This window comes from Orycteropus afer, unplaced genomic scaffold (assembly GCF_000298275.1).
Source record: "Orycteropus afer afer isolate SDZICR_OR568_19922 unplaced genomic scaffold, OryAfe1.0 scaffold00487, whole genome shotgun sequence".
NCBI classification, from domain to species: Eukaryota; Metazoa; Chordata; class Mammalia; order Tubulidentata; family Orycteropodidae; genus Orycteropus; species Orycteropus afer.
In genome coordinates this window covers 736922-759728 of record NW_006922074.1, presented here as the reverse complement: position 1 = coordinate 759728, position 22807 = coordinate 736922, and positions in this window count along the sequence as shown.

The window sequence follows — 22807 nt, the reverse complement described above, 5'->3', positions numbered from 1 at the left end:
ATCTTTCTTTGGAATGGGCACAAATATGGATCTCTTCTAGTTGGTTGGCCAGGTAGCTGTCTTTCATACTTCTTGGCGTAGACGAGCGAGTGCATCTGTTTGCTGAACATCTCAGTTGGCACACTGTCAATTCTCGTAGCCTGGTGGTTTTGCCGACGCCTTCAGTGCAGCCTGGACTTCTTTCTTTGTTATGGGCAGCTCTTCATCACATGCTATCTCCTGAAATGGCTGAATGTCAACCAGTTCTTTTTGGGTCAATGACTCTGTGTATTCTTGACATCTTCTTTTGATGCTTCCAGTATCATTAAGTATTTTGCCCATAGAATCCTTTGATATTTTAACTAGGGGCTTGAATTTTTTCTTCAGTTCTTTCAGCTTGAGAACTGCTGGATTTCTTCTTCCCTTTAGTTTTCTAACTCTAGGTCTTTGCACATTTCATTGTAATACTATGTCTTCTTAAGCTGTCCTTTGAAATCTTCTGTTCAGCTCTTTGACTTCTTCATTTCTTCTATTCACTTTAGCTACTCTATGTTCAAGAGCCAGTTTCAGACTCTTCTGACAATGATTTTTGTCTTTTCTTTCTTTCTTGTCTTTTTAATGACCTTTTCTTTCATGTGTGATGTCCTTGATGTCATCCCACAACTCGTCTGGTCTTGGGTCATTAATGTTCAACGCATCAAATCTGTTCTTGAGACGCTCTCTAAAATCAGGTGACATGTACTCAAGGTGGTACTTTTGCTCTTGTGGACTTGAATACAGCCAAGAAAATCTTAGAGATCAGTTCCACTTTGTAACACATGGGGTTGCCAGGAGTAAGAATACATTTAACGGCAATATGTTTGCTTTTTTTTGCTTCACTTGTGCTGAAGGCGCAGTGGTGGTTCAGAGGTAGAATTCTCACCTTCCACACAGAAGACCTGGGTTCAGTCCCCAGTCAGTGCACCTGGTGCATAGCCCCTACTCCTCTGGGCAGGCTTGCATGTTGCTATGATATGGAACAAGCCTCAGCAGAACTTTCAGACTGAAACAGATGAGGAAGAAAGGACCTGGAGATTCACTTCCACAAATTAGTCAGTGAAAATCCTGTGGATCACAAAGGGCTGGTCCACACCTGACCAGCGGATGGTGCAGGACCGGAAGGCACGTCATTCCGTTGTACGTGTGGTTGCCATGAGTCAGGGACCAACTCAGTGACAGTTGACAGTAACAGTTACGCTGAGAAAATATTGCCATCTAACTGCAGATTTTCTTCTCCACCTGCAAGTCCTAAGAGGCAATTAAGACTCCACAAATGGCTCTAATTTGCACTGGGAGCCCGTCTAATCCCTAAGGTAATTTGAAAGCATTATTCCATTTGCCGACATTCATAATGATCTTCATTCAGGGGTGATTAAGAGGCTGCAGTTGGATAATAAAACATCAACAGTCTTCCTGACATTAAATGAAAAGCTAATCCTCCATTCCAACTGTTGAGCCTTCAGCACGGAGTAAATCAGACACATAAAAACTTGCAGTAGTGTAATTCTTCTAGCACTCAAGTTTGATCCTTGTCAGTTCCACAGTTAGGGCCCCTCGCTTCCACATTTGAGACTGTGTTCCCTTTTTTTGATGTTTGTTCAGTTTAGATTTTAGCTGCCACGCAGACTTATCTTTGAGAATCTAGGACAGCACCTTTGGAAGGCCCTCCTAGAGAGTTAGATGTATCCGTCTGTTCACTAAGCAAACGTTGGTTAAGTTCAATGTGGGAAGCTGCTGCCTGCTGTTGGCAGAGTCAAGCTTTGGTATATGTTTGGTGGGCCAGGCAGCAACAAGGGGCCGGCCAAGGTACTATCTCAACTCAAGTTCTAAATGACCTTATTTTTCAGCATTGTTAGGCACGGCGAGAGCAGAACCACTGAGGATTTAAAAAAAAAAAAAAAAAAAAAAATCACTGCCATCGAGTCGGCCCTGACTCATAGCGACTCCTCCTTGGGTTTCTGAGGCAGTATCAGTATGGAAGTAGATTGCCCAGTCTTCCTTCTGAGGAGTGGCTGAGGATAAAGAAGATCTCAATATCATCGTATCTGGACTCTCGTTCAAGTTTGGAGGATGCATTATAGACCATTAAATACTCATTTGAAACGGTTAGATTATCAATTCCACATTGCTTCCCTTGGGGGAGTGTAGTTTTTAAATACTGCTGATTCACAAATCTGGTTTTCTAGGGAACGGAGGGAGGGCAGTGGTGGTTCAGTGGCAGAATTCTCACCTTCCATTTGGGAGACGCCGGTTCGATTCCTGGCCGGGACACTTCCTGCACAGCCTCCCACCTGTCCGTCAGTGGAGGCTTGCACGTTGCTATGATACTGAACAGACTGAGAAGGGCTAGGAGGAAAGGCCTGGCAATCTACTGAAGACAACAGTCCGATCTGCAACCTATCACAGGAGCGGCAAGGGACGGGGCAGAGTTTGTTCCTTTGTGTATAAGGTTGCCATGAGTCGGGCCTGCTTGACGGCAGCTGACAATGAGGAGAGAGACACATGTGCTAAAGGGGACATACCAGTGGTCAGCAAACTTTGTTTGCAAAGGACGAGATAGTAAATATTTTTGACTTTGCAGTTGCTATGGCCTGTCTACCCACTCAAGTGCTGTTGTAACATAAAATACATGCCAACAGTGAGCATGGCTGCATTTCAGCACACCTCTACTGATGACCCCGAAATGTCAATTTCATGTAATTTACTCATGTTGCGAAATACCATTAGTCTCTGGAATTTTTCTTCAACCACTTAAAAATGTGAAAACTGTTTCACTTGCAGGCTGTACAAAAGCAGACCAGGGCCCAGATTCAGCCTGTGGGGCCACTGTGTGCCAGTCTGACCTAGGACATCAGACCTGTTTGGCTTCTAGAATTTCATTGGCCTCCCGGGCTGGGCTTCTGGAACTGGCGTCACTACGGGTTTTGTTTTCCACTTCTGCACACGCTGGTCATGTCTAGGGTGTCTCTACTGTCAGACTGTCATTGGAACCGGTGTTCTTTATTTTTTATTTTTTTGTAAGGCTTTTATATCATCTATTGAAGTAATAAGTTTTTTTCTCTTTTAATCTCTTATTTATTTTTATTGTGCTTCGGGTGCAAATTTAGAAAGCAGGTTTTACATTCAACGTTCATGCATATTTGACTTGACAGCCCCGTTACCGTCCCCAACCATAAAAAAACTCCCCCTTGTCTCTAAGACTACCCCCTCCCTGTGCCCTTCTTACCTATGAATTCCTGTCTGCCCAGCTTTCCCTCTATGTAAATGGTGCCCGTTTGATGTCTCATGGCTGATTGATCTAAGGGGTGCATCGCCCTGCGGTAGGTGTTCTGCATATAGGTCTTTCTGCTGTTGGGCTGAGAGCCAATCCGTGGAAATGAGTCCGTTTCTAGGCCTGAAGGATAATCTGGGGCCGTAGTCTTGGGGGTTCCACTAGTCCCTATCTGACCAGCAATTCTGATTGTTTTTGTGCTTTTGAATTTGGTTCCACATTTTTCCCCGCACACTCTAACCAGGATCTCCAATTTTAATCCCTTTCTGAGTGAATGGCATGGGGAACTGGTGTTCTGTAGCACATCACGATGATAATTAAAAGCAAATGTCATCCTTGAGTTGGGCATCCTTGAGTTCTTCTGGTCTGATGGCCAAGGAGGTAATAGGTCATGGAGGCAGTTAGACCACAGTTCTTCCCTGATTCTTGGATCTCCTTTCTCTGCCCCTCCAGGAAAACAGACTAATCGATGTACCTCAGGTGGCTGTTCTCAAGCTTTTAAGACACCAGATGCTACTCACCAAACTAGGGAGTGGAACAGTAACTTTAAAAGCTGTAGTAGGCTAATTGACTGGCCGTCCTACAAAGCCATGACCTGTACCTTCAAACCAACAAAACTAATCCAATGAGGTATTTGGCTATACTTAAATAGTATCAACAATTTTAGCTTCATTTTTTAGGGGAGTTTGCTATTGGTGCTTGGCTACCATTAATAAACATTTCAATCAAGGAATCACTAGATGAGTCCTGATCAAAAGGGGAAAAAATATGGAACAGAATTTCAAAATAGTACAGAATCCAGACTTAGTGGATCGATTGAAACTGGAGGATCCCCCAGATCTATTGCTCTGAGAAATCTTCAAAGCATGAGCTGAAATTACCCCCTGAAATCCTTAAAAAAAAAAAAAAAAAAAAACCTCACTGCCATTGAGTCAGATTTGACTCATAACAACCCCTCCTTGGGTTTCCAAGGCAGTATTACTACGGAAATAGATAGTCCAACCTTCCTTCCAAGGAGTGGCTGGTGGGTTTGAACCCCCAGCCTTCTGGTTAACAGTCAAACACTATATAACTATTTAGCTAAATTAGTAACAAAAGTTCACCATGAGCATCATGTTCGTCTAAAGGACCACCTAGGTGAGAACAACCTGTGCACCATAACTCTACAGCATAGATGAGAAGTTTGGTGGGGGGAGCCCAGTCAGTGGTGGTGAAACCTTGTAGGGATGGCAAGCATGGTGACACGGCCTGAAGGGCACAGCCAACATTATTGAATTGTACGTGTGGCGACGGATGCATGAGTGTATGTTCCGTGTGTGTGTTCTTCAAAATTAAAATGTCTGAAGTGTAATATTCAAGCATCAGGATTGCTGTGCTAAGAAAAAGAAGAGTTCGGTGGCATGCGTCACTTTTGAGAATTGATGGAAGCCACTGTTGGCTTTTTGCTCCTTTGTCTCTTCCCTGTGCATTCTGGAAGCATCACGAGGTAGTATGCAAAGTTAGAAATGACATGGCACCTGTCACATGTGTTGCGTGTCATCAAGTCTGGTCCGACTCATATCAACCCCAGGTGTTACTGAGTAGAGCTGTCCCGTAGGGTTTCCTAGGCTATAATCTTTACAGGAGCAGATTGCCGAGTCTGTGGTGCGGAACCATTTGTTGTTGTTGTTAGGTGCCGTTGAGTTGGCTCCAGCATAGCAACCCTATGTACAACAGAATGAAACACTGCTCAGACCTGTACTGGCCCCACAATCCTTGCTGTACCTGAGCCCATCGTTGCAGCCACTGTGTCAGTCCATCTCATTGAGGACCTTCCCCTTCCTCGCTGACCCTCCACTTTACCAAGCGTGACATCCTTCTCCAGGAAATGGTCTCTTCTGACCACGTGACCACTTGTCTGTCAGTTTGTCATACTGTAGCGGCTTGCATGTTGCTGTGAGGCTGGAGGCTGTGTCACTGGTACTTCAAATACCAGCAAGGTCACCCATGGTGGACAAGTTTCAGTGGTGCTTCCAGACTAAGATAGACTAGGAAGAAGGAAGGGGCCATCCACTACTCAAAGAATTGGCCAGGGCAAAATCTTAGGAACAGCTAGCGGTGAGTAACAGAACCACTTGGTGAGTTCAAAGTCCAACCATTTGGCCAGCAGTTGAGTATTAACCATTGTACTCCCAGACGAGCTTGTTAGTAGTTGTGTAACCATCAGTAATAATCGGGTGATAATTCAGGGTTTGTTGTTTCTGCTACATTAGGGGAGGATCGTGTGATAGTAAACTAGTCTTTTGAGAACCTTCTAAAAAATGACTATATGCAGTGAAGTATTACTCAGCTACAAAGAAGAATGAAGTCCTGATACATGCTATTATGTGGATGAACCTTGAAAACATGAGTGAAATAAGTCAGACACAGGAGGATATACATTGTATGATGCCACTGTATGAGATATCTACAACAGGCAAGTGTATAGAGACCAAAGTACATTAGAGATTACTAGGGGCTGGAGGAGGAGCTCTGGTGGGGCAGTGGGTAAGGCATTTGGCTGCTAACTGAAAGGTTGGTGGTTTGAACCCACCAGCTGCTCTGTGGAAGAAAGATGAGATAGTCTGCTTCCGTAAAGACTTACAGCCTTGGAAACCCAATGAGGGTAACTATGAGTTGGAATTGAATCAATGGCAGTGAGTTTGGTTTGGTTGGAGGGGCTAGAGGGAGGAGAAAGTGGGGAGTTGCTGCTTAAGGGGTACTGGGTTTCTGTTTGGGGCAATGAAGGATAATGTGATTGACACTGAGTTGTACACTTACAAGTGCTTCAGATGGAAAACGTTAGCCCGGGAGGCACAGTGGCTGTTAACTGAAAGGTTGGCGGTTTGAACCCACCAGGTGCTCTGCGGTAGGATATGGCAGCCTGCTTCTGTAAAGAAACCCTGTGGGACATTCAGAGTGGACTGGATGGTAGTGGGTTTTGTTTTTTTAAAAATTTTCTATTTCACCAAAATAATTTTTTGTTTTTAAATATCATAACTATTTCCCAGGCTTTCCTACAAATAGGCTTTTAGGTCTTTGGTTATGTGTTTCAAATTAAATTTTAAAATGTAAGCATTGAATGCCTTTGTATAGATCCAGCCCATCAGGAGTGCGCATGTGGTGCCTTGCTAGGTTTCATACTGCTGCCATTACAGACGGTTTCTGGTGTCGGGGCCTGGACCATGGCCTTTCGCTACAGGAGGGTGGGAGGTGGCTGGGGAGCTGCTCCGCTCGCTAACCCAACCGAGGCCCGAGATCCTGGCCTGAACCCAGACGTTTGAGCGCCTCATAGCTCCTAGGGAACCTGATAGGCAGTTGTATTATGAAAGCTGACACGCTGAATGGACCCCTTTTCACGACTTTCTTTACCTGTCTCTTTGTGTTAAAGTGGGAACAGGCGAAGGAGTGGAGGAGAGGGTCCACGAAGGCGGGTGGGAGACGGTAGGTGGAATGGAATCTTGGGCCGGTTTCATGTGAGGAGCTGATGTAGACTGTGTAACAAGAAAGGGTTACACAAAACAAGTCGCTATTGTTCCCTGCCATCTTTAAATGAGTGTCAAAGTAGGCAGGGGGGCTTTGACCGTTAACTGCACAATTTAGCCGGCCTGTTGTGGCCTTTGGGCCCCACCTCCTTGGAGTTTCTCAGATTAGAAAAGAAGGCCCCAGCCCCTTCTAAATGGGCCATCTCTTGTTCTTTGTGTCCAGACGGCCCAGTGTGAAATCCACAGTGACGTTAAATGTTTTCTAATGAATAATTACTGAAAGGAAATGGAGGACTATATGTGTAATGGATTGTAGCACATTAAAATGTTTTATTTTGCACACAAAAATGTTGTCCTTCACAAGCACCATGATTGTTGCAAGAAGCCCTTTGTGCTGGACCTCTTTCAATGGAATATCAGCAAGCGTTTCCATCCCAAATGGGAATCAAAGAGCGCCTTTGGCAAACGAATGTTTTCAAGATGGCAGCCATGAAACACATTTAGTATTTAAAGTGGAGGGTTTTAAAGGAATCTTTGAACTCGGCACATTTTCTCACTTACTTTCCCCCCTTTTGATTTGGGAAAGCAAAGCGACTCACCTTGACCTCTGTCCTGTTCTGAAGGCCCTGTGGTCAGCAAGGCTTTTTCTTGGAGCCTATTTCTTATAAACAAACAAGAGATCCCAGGAACGGTTGACTGGCACTCTCTTTTGGCTGAACTTCATTTTTTCCACCCCCCCTGCATATGTTTGGATAAACATGAGCCTGTAGGGAATTCCAAATATCACCTTGTTATGAACTTATTAAGAATTTCCCAGTAGGTTTTACTGAGGGGATATGGGAAATTGAGTGGCATTCACCAGCTCTCTAAGTATCAAGCCCCTTCGGTGTGTGTACCAGCTCTAATCGTTTTATGATAAAAGTAATGGGAGTCTCTGTGCTTCTTGGATCAGTGTGGAGAGAACCTGAGCTTTAGCGTTTCAGTGCTGTCATGTTGCCAATTAGACAACCACCATAGCCAAAGTCTAGCCCTCCACTCTCTCTCTGGCACATCAGTAATGACATCGGGGAGCTGGAGACCGGAAGAGCTGTGCTCTCTGATGCTCCAAGGCTAGACATTCATGAAACATGATCATTTTCCAGGTCCTCGGTCACCAGGCTTTATAGGGCAGAGGGGTAGGTATGTGTTCTCCTTGGATGAATCCTCTTTGGTCCTCATGGGAGGATGTGTAGACTGGAGCCAAAAATACCCACAGTCCTGATTGTCTTAGTGGGGATGATCATATGAGGTGTGATGTATTAGGAAAACATCAGGAAGGCACAGCTCACCCGTGGATTAGAGATGCCAGTGGAAACAGGTCTTGCTTGTAAGACTGTGGCTGACATCCTGGTCAGATCTGAGCTTTAGAATAATAAAGCTTCATCACCATAGGCATCTGTGTTAGCGAAGAAGCAGAAATGAAAATGTACACTGTTTGGAGGATTGAAGAGAGTGTTGAATATTCCCCTCGACACACGTAGACAGCCACTGTTTACCAAGTGGTTCTCTCTCGGTTTTGCTACTTCCCTGCGAGCTCTGCAAGTCTGTCCACCTGACTGTGATTCACAGCTAGTGGGCTTTCCCAGCCCCCGTGCTCTAAGGAGCAAGTGAACAGCAGGAGAGTGGGCTTCTGACGGGACCTCTGTCTCCTTTCCTTTCTTGGAGGAGAGACAGAATCATGGCCTTTGGCTCTTAAGGAAGACTTGTCATTTGAGATGTAACCCACACTGAAAATAAGCAGCTTCGTGAATTGTTAGGATTCCCACAACCATGCACTGTATTTTTATGCAAATAATATACTTGTTACTTATCCTGTTGCCAGCTTGAGGTATTTTCTAAGTGCTGTGTTGTTTTTTTTTTCCCCCACATGTTGCTATTTTTTTAAAAATTAGCAGACCTCTTGAGGGAGGGCGAACTGGCCAAAAAATGTATAGCACTGGTGTTATTTGCATAAAAATACAGTAGTCATCTGGGTCAGGACATAGACTATGGCAGTCTCAAGAGCCCTCACGCACCCTTTTCCATTCAGCTCTCTTCATACCCACTAAAGATAGAACAACTGTTGGGTTTTCATGTCATGTTTTTAAATCATTATACACACACACACACACACACACACACACATATATATAAAATTAAGGAGCTCTGGTAGCATAGTGCCTCAGGCACTTGACTGCTAACCAGAAGGCTCATGGTTTAAACCCACCAGCCATTCCTCGGAAGGAAGATGGGGCAATCTACTTCCATAGTGATACCTCCTCGGAAACCCAAGGAGGGCTCGCTATGAGTCAGGTCTGACTCGATGGCACATAACAACAACAACATATATAAAATTAGAGCTTTTTTTTCTTTTTTAAATCAGATTAGGTTCATACAGTGGAAGTAGCTTTGTGATTTTAGCCAGAACATAGATGAAGCTTGAACACTACGGTCCGCAGTATGTATTACACCTCAATATAAAGAAAACAAAAATCCTTACAACTGGACCAATAAGCAGCGTTACAATAGATGGAGACAAGATTGAAGTTGTCAAAGACTTCATATTACTTGATCCTGCAGTCAACACCAACGGAAGCAGCAGTCAGGACATCAGACAATGGACTGCATTGGGCAAATCTGCTGCAAAAGACTTTTTTCAATTGCTGGAGAGCAAAGATGTCTCTTTGAAGACTAAGGTGCGCCTGACACAAGCCATGGTATTTTATTTTATTTATTTATTTATTTATTAGGATTTGGGTGAAGATTTACAGAGTAAATTCACTTTTCACACAGCAGTTCACATATACTTTGTCTCATGTCATTGACCAAAATTTACAATGCAGCAGCTCCCCTCCCACTTCCTCCCCATAGTTACCTCCTCCCAGTGTCCATCCCTTCATACTCTTCTGCACCCTGAGCTATCTCCCTGTGCATAAGCAGCAAGCCATGGTATTTTAAATCACCTCATGCATGTGAGAGCTGGACAATAAATAAGGAAGACCAAAGAAGAGTTGATGCTTTTGAGTTGTGGTTTTGGCGAAGACTACTGAAAGTACCATAGACTGCTAAAAGAACTAACAAATCTGTCCTGAAAGAAGTGCAGCTGGAAGGCTCCTTGGAAGTGAGAATGGCCAGATTTCGTCTCACCTACTCTGGTCATGTTGTCAGAAGGGACCATTCTCTGGAGAAGGATGTCATGCTTGCTAAAGTGGGGGGTCAATGAAAAAGGGGAAGGCCCTCAACAAGGTGGATTGACACAGTGGCTACAACGATGGGCTCAGGTATGGAAAGGATCTTGAAGCTGGCACAGGAGTCGACTCAACGGAAGATGAGGCAATCTACTTCTGCAAAGATTTACAGCCTTGGAAACCCAATGAGGGTGGCTATGAGTTGGAATCAACTCGATGGCAGTGGATATATTCCTTCCGTGGAGCAGCTGGTGGGTTCAAACTCCCTACTGTTAGGTTAGCAGCCCATGGCCTTAACCTCAGGGCCATCGGAGCTCCTACAGATGAACATAGTTACTTTTTTTTGCCTTTTTAAAGCATTACCATAAACTCACCTCATCCTAAGCAAAAACTTCCCTTTCTTTCTCCCTGCCACTTATAGTAACCACAAATAATGCTTGGTTTCTATATATGTGTGTATTTCATATAAGTAAGATCATACGGTATTTGTCCTTTTGTGACTAACTTCACTCAGCAGGATGTTTTCTAGGTTTGTCATGCTATGGTGTGCATCGGGACTCCATTCTTCGTTATGGCTGAGTAATATTCCACTGCACATACATGCCACACTTTGCTTACCCGTTCATCTGCTTGTTAAACAACATTTTGGTTGTTTTCCTTTTGGCTGTTGGGAGAACGTTCCAGTGAACATCGATGTACATGTGTCTGTGCATGTCACTACTCTCAGAACTTTGGTATATGCCTGAGGGTAGAATTTTTGGGTCATAGGGTAGTTATACATTCCACTTTTTGAAACATACCAAAACGAAAAAACACCTATTGCCATTGAGTCTATTCTGGTTCATAGTGACCCTATAGGACACTGTAGAACTGCCCCATAGGGTTTCCAAGGCTGTGATCTTTACAGACAGACACTGCCTCATCTTTCTCCCATGGAGCTCCTGGTGGGTTTGATCAAACTGCTGGCCCTTCAGTTAACAGCTGAGCTGCTTAACCACTGTGGCACCAGGGTTCCTCTTAATGTGTATCAGGAAAAATAACCAGCAAACCCAATTAATTGCTGCTCAGATGCTATTACTTACAGCAGGATGCAAATAATCCCTGTGCTATTCCTGGATCAATGCAAAGAAAACAATTGAATCTGTAACAGGAAGAGTGAGACTGAGACACAGAGAAAAATTGTAGCTGAAACACAGAGCCATGGGGTTCATTCAAAGCTGTCGTTTATTGGGTGGATGCTTTCTCGTTAAACTTGGAAAAAGAATGTGACATTCCATGGTGTTCAGTATGCAGTCACCATGGGCTCTGTAACCATCAACAAAAAGGAGATCTTTGACCTGTATACTGTTGTTAGCTGCTGTCGAGTCAGCCATGACTCACAGTGATGCCAGGAACAACAGAACAAAAAGCTGCCCTCCACTGGGTTTCCCTGGCTGATTTTTGGAAGTAGATCACCAGGCCTTTCTTGCTGGTCTGTCTTGGTCTGGAAGCTCCCTTGAACCTGTTCAGCATTGTAGCAACATGCAGGCCTCCACTGACAGATGGTGGGGACTGCACACGAGGTGTCCTGGCTAAGAACTGGACCCAGATTTCCTGTGTGTGGTACAAATGGTTGAGTGCTGGAAGCTCGGTGGTTTGAATGTACCCAAAGATGGCTCAGAAGACAGGCCTGGGTATTTGCTTCTAAAAGGCCACAGCCTTAAAAATCTTATGGAGCACTAGTACTATGAAAGACATGAGCCATGACTTCCCAGGCCAATGGCTACATCTAGACAAAACTGAAGTAGATCAAGCTTCTGTTGAGAAGACTGGTTTCCAAAATTCTTATCAACCCTTCTTGTCTATCTTGTACTTTTCCCCTCACATGCTCAGTGCCATGGATTGATTAAATTGTGCCCCTCAAAATATGTGTCAACTTGGTGAGGCCATGATTCCCAGTATCGTGTGGTTGCCCTCCAACTGTGATCTGATGTAATCATCCTCCATTTTGTGGTGCCTCTATATGTTAATGGGGCAAGATCATGATGGAAGATCTCTGGAGCCTTCAAGAGGGCATGACTAGAGTCATACTCCTACTCAAGTCCCACTCTTATTTAAGACTCACCTTTACCCAATTTTCATCATTGCTTGACTCACACCTTTTATAAGAGATAAAAGGAGAGAGAAGTGAGCAGAGAGGAGAGGGATCTCACTCCTACCAAGAAAGAAGAGCCGTGAGTGGGCACATCCTTCGCACCCAGGATCTCTGCACTGAGAACCTCCTGGACCCAGGGGAAGACTAATGACAAGGACCTTCCTCTAGAGCTAGTACCTAAACTGTGAGACGACTCATCTGTCAGTTTGTCCACTGTGGTGGCTTGCATGTTGCTGTGAGGCTGGAGGCTATGCCATCTGTATTTCCCATGCCAGCAGGGTCACCCATGGACAGGTTTCAGCAGAGCTTCCAGACTAAGACAAATTAAGAAGGATGTGGCCAGGTCCACTTCTGAAAAAACTGGCCACTGAGAACCTTAAGAACATCAGGGAAACGTTTTCTGATACAATGCCAGGAGATGAGCCCCCTTCAGATTGGACAGCACTCAGAATATAACTGGAGAAGAGCTGCTTCTTGAAAGTAGGATGGACTTTAATGACATGAATGGAGTAAAGCTTATGGAACCTTCATTTGCTGACAGGGCATGACTCAGAACAGCTGCAGACACCCATTAATAATCCGAATGTGGAATGTACAAAGTATGAATCTAGGAAAATTGGAAGCTGTGGAAAATGAAATGGAACATTTGAAGGTAGGTATCATAGGCATTAGTGAACTGAAATGGACTGGCATTGGCAATTTTGAATCGGACAGTCATGGAGTCTATGCCAGGAATGACAAATTGAAGACGAACAGTTGCACATTCATTGTCAAAAAGAACATTTCAAGATCTGCCTTGAACTGCAATGCTGTCACTGATAGGATAATACCTATATGCGTATAAGAAAGAACAGTTACTACTAATATTCAAATTTACATACCAACCACTGAAGCCAAAGGTGAAGAAATTGAAAATGTTTTACCAAATTCTGCAGTCTGAAATTGACAAAACATAAAATCAAGATATTTTGATAATTGTAATTGTAATGGAAAAGTTGGAAACTAAGAAGCATCATTGGTAGTTGGAAAATATGACCTTGGTGATAGACATGACTCTGGAGATCACGATAGAATTTTGCAAGACCAACAACTCACTCATTGCAAATACCTTTTCAACAGCATAAATGGCAACTGTACATGGGGCCTTCACCAACTGGAGTACACAGGAATCAAATCTACTACATCTGTGGAAGGAAACTATGGAGAAGCTCAGTATCATCAGTCAAAACAAGACTTGGGGCCGACTGTGGAAAAGACCATCAACTGCTCATTTGCAAGTTTAAGTTGAAGCTGAAGAAATTAAAACAAGTCCATGGGAGCCAGACTAGGACCTTGAGTATGTATCACCTAAATTTAGGGACCATCTGAAGAATAGATTTAATGTAATGAACCCTAGTGACCAAAGACCAGATGGGTTGTGGGATGACATCATACATGAAGAAAACAGTCACCATAAAAGACAGGAAAGGAAGAAAAGACCAAAACAGATGTCAGAAGAGACTCTGAAATTGCTCTTGAACAGGACTTTCAACCTTCTAAACTGTGAGATGAACACTTGTCTCCTAAAGCAGATGGCAGAAATGATGAAATAAAAGAGCTGAACAGAAGATTTCAAAGGGCAGCTTGGGAAGACAAAGTAAAATATTAAAATAAAATGTGGAGAGACCTGTATTTAGAAAACAAAAGGGAAGAAGATGCTTGGCATTTCTTAAACTGAAAGAACTAACGAAAAATTTCAAGTGTCCTGTTGCAATATTGAGGGATTCTGTGAGCAAATGTTGAATGATGCACGAAGCTTCAAAAGAGGATGGAAGGGGATACACAGGTATTGTAACAAAAGAATTGGTCAATGCTCAGCCAATTCAGGATGTAGCATAGTATCAATAACTGATGGTAATGAAGGAAGAAGTCCAAGCTGCACTGAAGGAATTGGTGAAAAACAAAGCTACGAGAATTGACTGTATACCAATTGAGATGTTTCAACAAACAGATGCAGCACTGGAGGTACTCACTCATTTATGCCAAGATATTTGGAAGACAGCTACCTGGCCAACTGACTGGAAGATATTTGTGTCCACCCCAAAGAAGGGTGATCGAACAGAATGTGGAAATTAATGAACCAGCTGCCAGAAATTCAAGCCAGATTCAGAAAAGAGTGTGGAATGAGGGATATCCTCGTTGATGTCAGATGGATCTTGGGTTAAAAGCAAAGAATACCAGAAAGATATTTACCTGTGTTTCATTGATGACATAAAGGCATTCACTGTGTGGATCATAACAAATTATGGATAACATTGCAAAGAATGGGAATTCCAGAATACTTAACTGCACTCATGAAGAACCTGTACATGGACCAAGAAGCAGTCATTTGAACAGAACAAGGGGGATACTGAATGATCTAAAACCAGGAAGGGAGTGCATCAGTGTTGTAGCCTTTGACCATGCGCATTCAATCTGTATGCTGAGTAAATAATCTGAGAAGCTGGATTATATGAAGAAGAACGCATCATCAGGATTGGAGGAAGACTTCTTAACAACCTGCGATATGCAGGCGACACAACCTTGCTTGCTGAAAGTGAAAATGACTTGAAGCACTTACTGATGAAGATCAAAGACTGAAGTCTTCAGTATGCATTACATCTCATGGTAAGGAAAACAAAAATCCTTTCAACTGGACCAGTAAGCAACATCATGATAAATGGAGGCAAGATTGAAGTTATTAAGGATTTCATTTTACTTGGATCCACAATCAACGCCCATGGAGGCAGCAATCAAGAAATCAGATGATGTATTGTACTGGGAAAATCCACTTGCAAAAGACTTCTTTAAAGTGCTGAAGAGCAAAGATGTCATTTGAAGATTAAGGTGCATTTGACGGAAGCCATAGTACTTGCACATGTGTATTTTTCATGAGTATGTGAAAGCTGGACAATGGATAAGGAAGACTGCAGAAGAATGGAGTCCTCTGAATTGTAGTGTTGGTGAGGAATACTAAAACTACTGTGGCCTGCCAGAAGAAGGAACAAATGTGTCTTGGAAGAAGTACAGCCAGAACATTGCTTAGCAATGATGGTCAGAATGCCTGTCACCTGCTTTGGTCATGTTGTCAGAAGGGCCTGGTCCATTGAGAAGGATGATATGTTGATAAAGTGGAAGGTCAGCAAAAAAAGAAGAAAACTGTCAACAAGCTGGAATGATGCTGGCTGCAACAATGGGCTCAAACATCGTGATGATTGTGAGGGATGGTGTAGGACCAGGCAGTGTTTTGTTCTGTGGTGCACAGGGTCCCTGTGAGTTGGAACTGACCTAACAACAACAGCATCTGCTTTGTGAGGATTAAATGAGATGATCAATACACTGGCACCTGATGTTCACTGATGACGCGTCAGCTGCAATAGGCAGGGAATGATATGCCATTGAACTCCCGTACTGCACCAAGCGGTAGGTTTATGCAAATAAGCTTTCCCCAGAATTTCTCAAGCTTTTGCTTTCCAACTCATTTCTTTTTTTGCCAAAACCTTCTAAACTTGTGCCCCATCCTCTTTAATCTAAGCACCACACTTCAGCCTGAAGCAAAAGGGTCCAGTGATGAGTTTTTAGCCAATGCTATAGGTTATGCAAGATGTGGAAAGGATTGGAGAAGCTGGGGTTTCTTTCAGTACTGCTGAATCCAACCACGTAGCAGTCCTTGGAGATGGCACTAGAACTGTTACTGGAAACATTGTGATCAGGTTTTATTTCATGGTTTAAACAGAGTAAGCAAACCTAGTCAAATGCCTCCCTGGGAAGTCGTCTTAAAACCAAACATTGTCTAGCTTAAGCAGTAAACAATGTCTGCCTTGAGCATTGTGTTTTCTTAAAAATGATCTAGATGGGATCAAAGTGAATGATTAGAGGAACTTGAAAGATTAGATAGGAATCTTAGGAAACACTGAGTTTATGTTAATGGGGGGAGCAATTTGGAAAAAGAGGGTGAGAATGCTTGCGTAACTCAAGGAATATAATCAGTGTCATTGAATTGAACGTGTAGAAGCTGTCCGGTTGGTGTATATTCTGCTGTGTATATTCTCAACAAGGTAGCTAGCTAGATCCTGCATTGTGGGTCTGTCTGAATAAATTACAGTGCAGTACGTAATACTTTGCAAGTCTAAAAAGGAGTGAGGAACATCTCTTAGAAGCAACTCTGAAGTGACTCCAGGACAGGTTTCCAGTAGAAAAGAGAAGGTGGGTAGAAGCATGCAGAGTTTACAACTGTACGCCTGAGAAAGGAGTGAAAGAAATCTACATCTGTAATTGCTTGCATTGAAAAAGAACTAATAGGAGACCAGAGGAACTAGATGGTGCCCAGCTACCACTCTGATCAGGACCACAGAAGGCCCTGCACAGAATGGGAGAAAACTGTGGAACAGAGTTCAAAACCATCAAAAAGACCTGATTTACTGGTCTGACAGACCCTAGTAGAACCCCTTAGACTGTGGCCCTTAGACACCCTTCTAACCTGAACTGAACCCACCGCTGGGGATCAGCTTACAGCCAGACAACAGACAGGAATGTACTCCTCAGAACAGCTAACCATCTGGGACCAAAAGGACAGCATTGGCCCTGAAACAAAGGTCAGAAGGCAGGAAGTTGGGGGAGGGGGGCAGCATGGAGGAAGAAGCTGAAAGAGCTTCTTTCTTACATTGAGGGACTCATTAATGTTATGAAACAAAATGTGTGTAAATTGTGGTGTGGAGAACTAATTGGTTCTGTAAATTTTCACCCAAGATACAATTTTAAAAATTATTAATAATCAACAGTAACATTCCCAAAAAATGGTCATTTACAGGAAGAGAACTGGAGTAGAGTGGAAAGGACAGGGATAGGAGACAGCTCTGTGCATAGACTCCCCCCTCTGGAACCATGTAAATGTTTCATATAATTATAAGGCAAAATTAAACTCAACAGGTAAGCCCTGCTCCACAACAACAAACAAAATGAATATAAAAAGATCAGTCCCTAGAAACAAATAAAATGAAGCCAATGCACCTGAATGTATGTATATCAAGTTGAGGGCCTCACTGCACAGACAGCAACTACTTGAAGAGGACTTAAAAGCAAAGTGATGTGCCCATTACAACCCCGGTGAAGTATCCTCTAAAGATGAATTATCCAAATTCTTCAAAAAGTTTTTAGTCATCATGTTGATGATGATGTTGACATTACTACTTTGAAACTATTGTGTATGTTTTAAGGAATAAAGCAAGTGGAAAAAATGATGGTGTCATTAAACTAGAATTTTGGGGTGGGAGAAAGGAGAAATGATGTATGAAAAATGACATTAAGAAGAAACCTCTTAGTTAGGTATTTGAATTGACCAATGAGAATAAACTCGTGATGTTTTGTTAAACAAGTAAAAATTTAAACCTTCCTAGAGCTGTTAACTGAAAAGGCCTAGAAGCTATGTTCACGTCAGGAGCAGTGAGCACCCAAGTGTCTGATTGTGGTGTCTACCATCTTCCTGTTGACAGAAGCCAGAGCTCATTGGAGAAATGGCTGATTCCAAGTGTGGGTTGAGGATGTATAAAATAAGCTTCAGATATCTTGCCATCCTGAAAAGCAAGGAGGCTATCAAAGACTACCAGAGTCACGTCAAAAGGACTGAAGAGCCCACTTAATAGGTCCCCAGTGGCCAGAAATGGGATAATTTAAGCATCAATAAAAATACTACTTGTCATGGAATGAAACACATCAAATACATTTTAATCTCATGAGCTCATGCTGATCTTACAAACTCACTGTTGCATTTGGAGGATGCTAGGGAATCCACTGATTTCATTTTACTTTGATCCATAATCAACACTCACAGAAGCAGCAGTCGGGAAATCAGACGTCGTATTGCGCTGGGCAGATCTGCTGCAAAAGACCTCTTTAGAGTGTTATGGAACAAAGAGGTTACTTTGAAGACTAAGGTACGCCTGACCCAGCCATGGTATTTTCAGTTGCCTCATAAGTACATGAAAGCTGAACAATGAACAAGGAAGGCTCCTTGGAAGCGAAAATGGCCAGACTTTGTCTCACCGGCTTTGGTCATGTTATCAGAAGAGACCGTTCCTGGAGAAGGTTATCGTGCTGTGTAAAGTGGAGTGTCAGCAAAGAAGAGAAAGACCCTCAACAAGATGGATGAACACAGTGGCTGCGACAACAGGCTCAAGCGTAGCAAGGATTGTGAGGCTGGCACAGGGCGGGCGGTGTGTTGGTCTTGTTCTGTTGTGTATGGGGTTGTTATGAGTTGGAGCCAACTTGATGGCACCTAACAACAACAGGGAACCAACTCATTCTAGAAATAATAAAGGGAGAGAGTCAAGCATTTTTCCAGCCTTTCCTTTACAACTTGCATTGATGTCAAGCTGATTCCAATTCATGGTGACCCCATGTGTTACAAAGTACAACTGCTCCATAGGGATTACTTGGCTGTAATCTTTGTGGAGGGAGCTCTGGTAGCATAGTGGCTAAGACACTTGCCTGCTAACCAGACGGCTGGCGGTTCAAACCCACCAGCCACTCCTCGGAAGGAAGGTTGGGCAATCCTACTTCCGTAGTGATACTGCCTCGGAAACCCAAGGAGGGGTCGCTATGAGTCGGGGCCGACTCGACGGCACATAACAACAACAACAACAACAATCTTTGTGGAAGACCGAAGAAGAGTTGATGCTTTTGAGTTGTGCTGGCGAAGAATGCTGAAAGTACCATGGACCGCTAAAAGAACTAACAGATCTGTCCTGGAGGAAGTGCAGCCAGAATGCTCCTTGGAAGCAAGAATGGCCAGACTTCGTCTCACCTATTTTGGTCATGTTGTAAGAAGGGACCATTCCCTGGAGAAGGATGTCATGCTTGGTAGGGTGGAGGGTCGACGAAAGAGGGGGAGGCCTTCAACGAGATGGATTGATACAGTGGCTGCAATGATGAGCTCAAGTATAGTAGGGATTGTGGGGCTGGCGCGGGATTGGGCAGTGTTTCGTTCTGCTGTGCGTGGGGTCGCTATGAGTTGGAAACGACTCGACGGCACTTAAAAACAACAACAACAACAACAATCTTTGTGGCAACAGATTGCCAGGCCTTTCTTCCTTGGTGCTGCTGGAGGATTCAAACCACCAACCTTCAGGTTAGTAGTCAAGGGCAACCAGTTGTGCCACCTTAACTGCACTTCAGGGCAACCAAAGGATAAGGAAAGTCTCTGTTTTATGGAATGATTCCAACTAATACATGGAGTGATAGAAGTGGAATACCATCATTCTGCAAGCTCCTAAGAAAATGTGGATCTAGCAGCGCACACCAGAGACCACCGACATCTTGAAAAGGCAGCCAGACCCTGTATGCCTCCTACTGACAGGGCACTCACAAAACTAACCAAGCTCACAGCCACTGAGTCGATTCTGACTCATAGCAACCCCCATTGTGTTTCCAGGGCTGAAAATCTTACAAAAGCTTTCTTCTTCTGCAGAGTGGCTGGTGGGTTCAAACCACTGATCTACTGCTTAGCAACTGAACACTTCACCACTGCACCACCAGGGCTCATTACTACACTACTCACTAAGTCTTTTTGCCAAAACAAGTCAAACCTGTATCTGACCAGGCCTCCAGACAAAATGACCAGTGTGCGTGAAGCACAGGAGATAGAGGAACACATGACGTAACCTCATGAGGATGCAGTCAGCAAAATCCAGAATATGGGCAGTTTCACAGAACAAAGGTCCCAGTTTCTTCAAGGGGGAAACGGTAGAACAAAAGAGACTTGGCAAAATGCAATTGGGTGGATTGTGTTTGGGTTCTTATTTGAGCAAATCAACAGTGTAAAAAACAAAAATCCTACAAGATAATTAGAGGAATTTGAACATTGCTTGGATATGATAATTAATATTAAGGAATTACTGTTACTTGTTTATTTTTTTACTGTTTTGTTGTGAAAATAAACATCTTGTCAGCAGTTTCTACATGTACAATTGAGTGACGTTGATGGCATTTTTCCAGTTGACAACATTCTCATTATTCTTTTCCAAATCATTCCACCGCCATTCACAGAAACTCAGTGCCCCCTAAGCAAGAAGTCACCCTTTGCCCGTCCCTCCCACCTCTGGTAGCCATCTTTGATTTCTATATCTTTGCTTATCTCGTGTAAATGAGATCATACAGTATTTGTCTTTTTGCAACTGACTGACTTCACTCAGCATGATGTTTTCAGGGTTCATCCATGTTAGTCATCAGGACTGCATTTCTGTTTATGGCTGAGTACTATTCCATTGTGTGCATAGAGCACGTTTTGTTTATCCATTCATCCATCGATGAACATTTCGGTGTTTCCACCTTTTGGCTGCAGTAAACATTGATGTACAGAAACCAACAGGTTTCTGTTGGCATTCCAGCCTTCAGTTCTTCTGGATGTGTACCTGGGATAGGTGTTGCTGGGTCATACGGGATTTCTATGGTTGTTAATTGCTTTGTGCATGATAATGATATTATGATTACATTTATATTTTAAAAATAGAGTTCTGTTCTTGCAGAGATAATTTCTAAAATATTTATGGATAAAAGATTTGATGTTTCAAGGATTTACCTAGAAATAACCCAGTGTTGGAGGGGAGGAGTGGGATGTAGCTGAAATCAGAAAGGTCCTCAGTCAATACCAATTGAAGCTAGGTAGTGGGAAGGTCGGAGTTGTACTTTTTTTTTTAAATTAAATGCTCTTTAATTTCACTTCATAAAAGTTCTCCACCAGTTAGTTTACCATCCTATTTTATTTATTTATTGCCTCTCTAATATTTTCTATTGCTGTGCTAAAAATATAGTTAACAAAACATTTGCCAATTCCACAATTACCACCCGTATAACTCAGTCATGTTATGTTCAGCGTGTGATGCAACAACTCCCACTATCCTTTTCCAAATTATTACAGCAACAGAAAATCAGTGGCTCTAATAAAAAAACTCCCATTTTCCCCTCCCATCTAGCCCTATAACCACTAATAAGCTTTGGTCACTCTGCATTTGTCTGTTGCATGTAAGAGGGAACTTAAAATATGTGTCTTTTTGTGTCTGACTCATTTCACTCAGCACGTTTTCACGGTTCCCATATCAGGACTTCATTTTTCTTCAGGGCTGAGTAATATTCCATTTTCTGGATAAACCCCATTTTATTACCCATTCAGCTATCAGTGGACATTTGTTTCCACCTTGTAGCTATTGTGAATAGGGCTGCAATGAACGTTAGGGTGCAGGTTTCTGTGTGTACCGGCTTTCAATTCTTCAGGTGTCTTATACGTTTGTCAGTTTTGGTTAGTAACGTTGGTTTTCACAAACCTCTGGAAGAAATTTGGAAATGAAATAGAAAAAAATGAATCCAAATATTAGAATTGAAATATAGTAACCAACAGAACTCCAGTCTAAAATGGATGGAGTGTGTTTTGGCCTTTGTGAGTTAAAATCATCACGTTCCTTCTTCCTCCAGGAGGTTTTATCAGATCTCTTTGGGCTGCAAGTTGCATAACCTGAAGACTAACTGCAGGGGCCACTCTCAGAAGCATACCTCTACCAAACCTATTGCCATAGGTCGATTCTGACTCATGGAGATCCCATGTGGTACACTGTAGAACTGCCCCACAAGGTTTTCTTGGCTCTGCTCTTTATAGAAGGCACCCCAGCAACATAACAGTTAAGTGCTCAGCAGCTAACAGAAAGGTCGGCAGTCTAAACCTACTCAGAGTCTCTGTTGGAGCAAAAGCTGGCAGTCTGCTCCTGTAAAGATTCAACAAAACCAACGCCATGCTGTTGAGTTGATTGTAACTTATAGCTTGAGTGAGGCGCATCTTAATCTTCAATGAGACATCTTTGCTCTTCAGCACTTTAAAGAGGTCTTTTGCAGCAGATTTGCCCAGTGCAATAAGTCATTTGATTTCTTAACTGCTCCTTCCATTGGTGTTGATTGTGAAACCGAGTTCTATGAAATTTTAGCCAACAGATACTCTCTTACGATGCTCCTGGGTCTACTTGTTGCCTTATTAATACGAACGCTGGCAGAGTCTGTGCCCACAGAGGTTACGTTGTGCTGGTGCTGTCCCAAGGCCTTTGAGTGACTTGTTCTGTTCAAATCAACAGCCCTAGGAGGTCAGTACAACCCATTTTACAGAGATGAAGCGGAGACCTAAAATTTTTCCAAGGTTGCACCTCCAGGAAGTGGCAGAGATGGGATTTAACCTGATGGACTCGTGGCTAAGGCTGTGCTTAATCACTAGGCTGTACTGCCTCTCGTCATTAAAACAACAACTTTAATACAGGAATATTTAGAATCACTAAAATAATGTTGGATCTATTTTCATTGTTTCCCGTTTTAGGACTTGGTGAGACTAGATATTCTAACATCATTTGGCTAGTCTAGGGTGACATCTAGTGGCCATTCTGTTTTAGAAAACGTTTTATTGTGGATCATTTCAAATAAGTAAGATGAGTTAATGGTCTCCTATCGTCAGAAGGGAAGGAGAATGAAAAAAAACAAGGGCATTTGGAAGCAAGCAGCCCTAGGACACGAGGGCCCTCGAGACGAGAAGAACCAGATAAGAACTAGATGGTGCCCGGCTACCAATGCCAACCACTCAGGAAAGGATCAAATCTGGAGATCCTGGAGAGAGTGGGAGGGAAAACGT